Source organism: Onychomys torridus, chromosome 1 (assembly GCF_903995425.1).
Source record: "Onychomys torridus chromosome 1, mOncTor1.1, whole genome shotgun sequence".
Classification (NCBI taxonomy): Eukaryota; Metazoa; Chordata; class Mammalia; order Rodentia; family Cricetidae; genus Onychomys; species Onychomys torridus.
Genome location: NC_050443.1, coordinates 134118069 through 134125806, shown reverse-complemented (window position 1 = coordinate 134125806; position 7738 = coordinate 134118069).

The following is a 7738-nucleotide window of genomic DNA, read 5'->3' as shown; positions in this document are numbered from 1 at the left end:
AGAGAGAGAGACATGGTCTCTCTTCTATAGCTCTAGCTGTCCTAGAACTTACTATGTAGACCAGGCTGGCTTTGAACTCAGAGATCTGCCTGCCTCTGCCTCCTAAGTGCTGGAATTAAAGGCTCACACCACCATGCCTGGTGAGACATTGAACTTTTAATTGGTGTTTTTTTTTTTTTTTTTTTTTTTTTTTTTTTTTTTAAGATCATGGGGCTTTTAAAAGTTGAATTGAGTATTAAACTGTGATATTAATCCTACCATAAGATTTTCAGAACAAACAAGAAGGGAAAGTGTTAGGTTTACCAGTGATGTGTTTGTATGTCAAATTGACAAGGTGTTACTTGTGTTGGTTAGTCTTTGTCAATTTTATACAAACTACAGTCCCCTGGGAATAAGGAACCTCAGCTGAAAAAATGTATCTACCAGATTGGCCTGTGGGCATGTCTGCAGGCATTTTCTTAATTAACAATCGATGTGGATAAGGCTCTGTCTACTATGGGTGGTTCTACCACTGGGCAGGTGGTCCAGGATTGTATAAGAAAGCAAGCCTTGGAGAGAAAGCCAGTAAACAGCTTTCCTCCATGGTCTCTGTTTCAGTTCTTGGGTCCAGGTTTCTGCCCTGAGCTCACGTTCTTGACTTCCCTTATTGATGATTGTGACTTGAGTGCTGTAAGATGAGATAAACTCCTGTCCAAGTTGTTTTGGGTCATGGTGTTTGTCACAGCAACAGAAAACTGAACTAGGACACCTAGATACTCCTTAGTCCCATCCAGTTGACACCCCAAATTGACAATTGCAGTGCTGAGAAATGGCAGGTGACTCAGGTGACTCTGGGACAATTGCATTACTTCTGTGGGATAGCATTTTAAAGTTGGCAAGGGACTTTTACACTGACTACTGATTTTCATGATTTTAACCTCCCAATGAACTAGAAAAAGTGAAGCACTGAACGATCGTCCAGTCCACACACAGCTCTGAGCTTCTGGCTTCTGGTATGTAGTTTTCACCATGGCAGGATCCCTGTCTGCTCAGTTTCTTCTGGGGTAGGTGCATGGATCCTGGTCTACACTGTGAACAGTGTTTGGTTGTTATTTATATCTGGTACCATAGACTGTGTTGGCAAGATGGTGCTGGCTGTGGTTGAGGTTATGATTCAGGGGACCTCCTTTGAAGCTTATGTTAGAAATATAGCCAGTTTTTCCTTCTTAAAATTGTATGGCTTCTATGTCATTGAAGAAATCCATTGGAACTGAGTTATAGTCTGTATAAAATTCATGTATTAAAGTGTTAAACCCTATTCCTTAGATTATAACTATTTGGAGATGGGATTCTTACAGTGTAAATTAAACTCAAGCCATTAGTGTAGAGTGAGTGCATCCTTATCCAATATGACATTGTTTCTTCCAGGCAAGTGGCAAAGTCAAAGCCAAATTGAAAATCATACAGACTGACTACTTTTGGGTCACTTATGATTTTCCTGTTTTTTAAAAAGACACTTTTCTGTAAAAAAAAAGGAAAAGATTTTACTTTTAAAAGACAGAAGAAGCCTGATATATTAGCACATGCCTTTAATTACCTCATGGCACTCAGGAGTCAGAAGCAGACAGATCTCTGTAAGTTTGAGGGCAGTCTGGTCCACATAGTGAGTTTCAGGGAAGCCAGAGATACATAATGAGACCCTGTCTTGAAAAACAAATATACCTATATCTATCTGTCTATCTGTCTATCTGTCTATCTATCTATCTATCTATCTATCTATCTATCTATCTATCTACCTGTCTATCTATCTATCTATCTATCTATCTATCTATCTATCTATCTATCTATCTACCTGTCTATCTATCTATCTATCTATCTATCTATCTATCTATCTATCTATCTGAGAGGGAGAAGCAATCAATCTGAGTGTCTCAGTTTTGAAGAAACTGAGGTTTAAGGTAGCAAGGCAGCTTTCCATGGATTCCTGGGATTCTTCATGGAAAAGGCACTGGACGAGCAGCTCTGACCTGGTCAATCGTCTTCTATCACTGAATCTCAGTCAGGGGGCTGATGTTGTAGAATGTTTCAGACACAATGGCTCAACAAGTTACTGAAAAGCTTCTCTAGGAAGAAAGCCAATGAACAAAACGCAGTAAAGGTTAGTGTATCTTCTAGATACCTGAACAAAGGTTCTGGGTACTGCAGGCAGCTGTTGGTCTTCTATTCAGCTATAGTCTTAGGGGTCCTAGGAAGTAAACTGTCACTCCTGAGGGTTGTGTGGCGGGTGCTGTGCCCTGGCAAGTCTTGAGCTGCTCCAATCTGCATCCTTGGTTTATCCTTTCTGTTTCCTCACTTATCAAATATTTATTGTCAACAACGGGCAGTTCTGTTTGCACACAGTGTGATGGGGTAATGAGATAGTTAGGTTTCCTCCTGTTATTGATGGGGAGTGCTGATGGCATGAATAATTTCCTCTCTTTATAAATGGGAATTTAATTATTGATGCCTTGTTTAGGCAGTGACAAAGGTGTTATCAACAAATACTGCGGTTGGAGGTCTTGGGAGGCATGAGGTTGCCAGGTTGCAGTCATGAGGGCCATGAAATGAACTTTCTCAGTTGCATAGTAGAAATAGTAGAGAGAACAAGTGTCCTTATTTTATCTCATCTCATCTATATAATTTATATGTGTACCTCTACACACACACACACACACATACATGTATATGCATATGTTGCTTGAAGAAATTATAAAACATATCAAGCAAAACAAAACTCTCAAACAAAATCCTAACCATATGCAAGCAAACTCAAGCATCAAGAAAGTACCCACTTCCCACTGTCACAGGACACTAATTGAATTCTCAGCATCACCAGAGGAAAGTTTATTCATACAGCAGATACTTTTGTAGCCTGGAAACTCACTTTAGCTCTTAAGATGTAAAGAATGTGAGGCCTTGAACACACAATGTTAAGATTTCTGACTTGTGTTCCTTGATTGGAGGCTGTCTGTGCTAAGAGTAGAACACTTCTGGTCATGGACCAGGAGTAGTAGGCTAACACACACTGGACTAGATAGAGGGAAGAGGGAGGGAAGGAGAGAGAGAGAGAAAGAGAGAGAGAGAGAGAGAGAGAGAGAGAGAGAGAGAGAGAGAGAGAGAGAGGACAGATACAGAGAGACAGAGACACAGAGAGAACATGAAGTTCTGTTGGGAGGATAGGGAAGTGGGGAAAGTTCTGGAAGGACTTGGGGGAGGGGAATGAGTATGATCAAATACGTCATTTGAAATTCTCAAAGAATTAAAATAGAAACATTGTTTAAAGAAATTCAACAACAACAACAACAACAACAGCTCCTGGTCAAGAGACCTAACATTCCAGCTGGGTAGATGGTAGATGTTCACTTGGTCGAGGACCACCCTTAGGACAGGGGCCTCACCTTAAGCAGCTAAAGAGAGAAGTGGAAGACTTCGTCCCTTACTGAGGTACTGTGCTTGCCTTTCCTAGAATCCACACCCCAGTGCCATCGCTTAGCTGGGACTGCTGCCGTGTCACCCACGTCTCTGAATTATTCAGAAAGCAGTACTTCTATTCTTCTATGTCTCTTTTCTAAGCATGCATCCAAAATGTTGGGTTTTCTTTTGTCTGAAAGCCTCCCTTCTAGCCATGTGGCTGCTGGTCTGTCAACGGTCTGACCTCCATGCCAGCTTAAATGGCATGGCCTTTGTTCCTTCTCTCCTCCATACCCCTCCTCTGGCCACTGCTGAGGTTTACAGCTTGCCTTCCCTGGGGTATTTTCTCTTTTAAACACTAATAAAATTGTCTTTGAGCTTCCACTGAAGTTCCTTCTTAAATTCTTCTATTAATGTGTCTAAGAACCCCGAGAGGACCCTGGTTTCCCTTGTGTCATCTGGATACTGTCCTCGCATGCCCACCCCCACCCTATTCCCAAAGAAAAGAAAAGTAAGACCTAAGAGCAGTGTGTATTTCTTCAGGAGGCTCTCTTTAGTGCCTTAGTTGTTAAAAAGCCAGCTAATATGACTGTCTCATTCTTTTTGGCTTCTTGGAGTGAGCTGGCCAGGATTTGGAGCTTATGTCTTTTTTTTCTGGTATGTGAGTGGTGTGGGTTCTGGAGTCAGGGCCCCTGTGGAATAAGCAGTGGCTGTGATTCTGTTGAAGGCAGGAACACTGTAGACAGGGCTTCTCAGACTGAGTATGTGAAAGGCCTGGGTAGCTCTCCTTGTTAGGGAGAACATTTGGCTTTAACAATCAGGCTGCAGCCTGCTTCTACATCTTCTCGGGTGAAGTGGGCTCTTCTGGTCTGTGGATCCCACCCTGACCATGCAGCCAATCCAGACAGCAAAGGCTAAGATAGGTAAACAACAGCTGGACTCTTGTAATTTTTTTTTTTTTTTTTTTTTTATTCTTTATCCTTCAGTTGTTACTGGGATGAGTGATTTTTTTTTTTCAACCTGCCTCAAATAGCTTTTAGCTATAAGATTTTCATATTTTTTTTCCCTCTTGAATTCTCTGATGATGCTAGATAGGAAATAAGATTAAGACAGGCTGGTTTAGGAATGTTTTCTTTCCCTCTGATACTTTAATGATTGGAAGCTACTCTAGGAAGTCCAGTCCAGTCTCATGGACTACCCAAGCCTGAGTTATAGGCATGACTGGCCAGCACCCTTTAAGTTTGCTAGAAGTTTTAAGTTAAGCATAGCCTTTACCTCTCCTGTTTCAAGGTTCCATCTGAGCCCCTACTTGCAGATGTTCTGGAAAATGTCCATGTCTGTTTCCCAGAGAAGACCCTGTGAATGTTCTCTGTGAGTGGGACAAATTCATAATTGCAGGTAAATAATAAATAAACCACACCCACGCTGATCATCTCTCTCCATCTCACTAGTGCATGCCTAGAGAACAAAAGATACTTGGGGAGCCTCCTGGCAGGATCCTTGTTCTCATCTCTCAGACCCCCATAGGCATGCAAGCCTGCTTGGGGGAGGCCCTGCTTCCTTTCCATCTTCTGGCTCCAGCTGACAGACCCAATGCCCTCTTAAAAGTTCATAAGGTCCAGAGACAAAGATCCTCCTGATCAAGTGTTGAGTGATCAAAGGGAGAGGGAGAGAAGAGAGGGGGGGGCAGAAAGGGAGGGAGGAGGGAGAGAGAGGGGAAGGGGGAAAGGAAGGGGAGGAGGAGGAGGGAGAGAGGAGAAAGAGGGAGGGAGGGAGAAAGGGAGAGAGAGAGAGAGAGAGAGAGAGAGAGAGAGAGAGAGAGAGAGAGGTGAGGTGAGGAAGGGAGGAAGAAAGCTCAGGCCAATTATTTTTCTACAAAATACTCTATGTGACAACAGCAGCAGCCCCCAAAGGGCAGCGTATAACAACAGTGCCTAATTAGAATGATTTCGGTGTAATCATTAACTTGCATCTAACACCTACGAGAGGATTTCTGTTTAAACTAAAACATGACCTGCATGGTGGAGAGGCCTTGTAAACTGTCTCTGAAATAAAATATGTGACAGGAAAGGTCAGAGCAGCTCTCATTTGAATTTCAAGTAGGGAGCTGGCTCCAAGGTGGCCGGTGCAGCCAGTCTGTGGACTCCGTTTCCCAGGCCTTTCTGCCAGCAGAAGCAGTTGGGGAAAAAAAGTCCTCCAGGACTAATTAATGGGATTGCAAAACAAGAATTTCTCATCTCCTCTCTCTGCTCACTTTCTTTTCCTTCTCCCAACCAGGGCAGGAAGCAAGGGTCTGAAACGGTGTCTGGGGAGAGAGCTGATTTCCTGTGTTGTTGCTACGAGACAGAAGGTCACTGCAGAGGGGCCTGATCCAGACACCTGCCCGTCAGTCCCTGGGCTGGGCCAAGACGGCTCTGGCCTTCCTAGCACGTCTTCCTGCCAGCCAAGCGGGGGAGGCCTGGCTAATAAACTCTCTTCCCAGCAAGAATGATGCCATGGCGCTGCTTTCCGCTGGGCTGCGTAAAAGCAGCTATCAAATCAGCAAGATGCAGCTTGATTTGCAGGTCTCCAGTGAAATTTAGGAAGGCGGACTGTAAAACGTTCAGGGAGAAGGAAGCATGAAAACATTTTTAGGAAAAGCATTTAAAAAGTCAGAGGCAGACAGAATAATAAAAGAAAGTTGGCAGGGAAGCTTTTATTTATTCATTTTGAAACATTGCAAGGAGCACTGTTAGCAGCATTTATCTGCCTCTTTTTCTTTCTTTTCTTTTCTTTTCTTTTCTTTTTTTTAAAGGCAGCTCGAAAGCCAAGGAGCTGAAATCGTTTCCCTTTTCCTCCTGTGACTTTTTAAAGCATCGTATATGTGGAGGTTTTTTTTTTTCCCCCACTTCTGACTTTATAAAGCTATAACCTTTAGTGCATAAGCCTGACTTGGCGAACCCCATTTCATCCCTCGACTTCCTTCCCCATCCCTCCCTTCCTCCTCACCCACCAGCAATGCAGGGCTGTTCTTGGTCGTGCATACTGATTGTCCAGTTACTAACACTTTATTTGTGTTTTGTTTTCCAAATCTTTTCCCTTTCTTGATTTATTTCAAACACCCAGCTAGGATGAGAATTATTCAAGAAAGTAACGCGGCTTGGCAAAGCCCTCCAACACCAGGGGAGGGAGCTGTCCTTGTTACCTTCAGCACATTCTGAGTCAGTGGGGTCACTTTAGAGCCTGGGGGTAGGGGGTAGGGGGTAGGGGTGGGGTAACACTTGCTAAAGGGGAGACCCAGCTTCTGCAGGCTGCCTCAGTGGGGAAGGTGACTGCTCTTATAACTGACTTCATGAGGCAGCATGGGTTTGTCCACAGATGGTCAGTAAAGAGACAATGCCACCTCTGGGGCATTCTGGCTCACCCAACTCAAGAGAATTCTTGATAAACCAGGCCCAGGTAGGGCCTTCAGGAAGAGGCCTCCAGGAGCCCGACGGTGAGGTTAAGCATGGCACGCTCAGATGGAACTTGCTACACGAACACACAGCAGTTGTGGCTATGTACAAAAAACTTGCACGGGTGTGCAAATGCACAAGAGTGGGGAGGATGGACACTCGCTAGGTCAGCAGGAGTGAGAAGGGCATAGGAAAGGGTGAAGGGGGCAAATATGATCACAAAACATCATATACATGTATGAAATTGTCATAAATTTTAAAGAAGGGAAGGCTCTTTGGGGACACTTGTTTTCTACTCTCTCCGTCACTACTAGCTCCTAGCTCAGGCCACCCCCGAATGAGAAAGCTCACTGGTTCTCATACAACCCATGGATACCACCTGTAGCAAGCAAGCAATATCCAGATGCTGATCTCTTAGGTTTTTTTTTTTTTTTTTTTTTTAAACTTTGCCTATGGTAGTTTGTTCTATAGTCTTTCAGTCCTAGAGTCTATTTGCCTAGCGAGAATCCTCTTGGGCTCTTAAAAAAATCAAGGCAAATAGCAGATCTCCTTGTCAGCTTCACTGGGCATGTGAGAGGTCCATACATCCCTGCTAGAGCCTGTCCTGGGAGGATAAACAGAAACTCTACTGCTTTAAGAAGTTGATTAGGGGCTAGGGAGATGGCTCAGTCAGTGGAGTGATCACCACAGAGGTGTGGGGATCTAAATTTGGACTTCCCAGCACCTACATCAAAAGCTAGGCATGGCAGCATGCACCTATAATCATAGTAGCTGGCCAGAAAATCCAGTTGATGCATGAGGTCTATGTCTCGTGAGAGACTCTGTCTCAAAAAAGTAAGATGGAGAAGCAATTGAGAAAGAAACCCAGCACTGAC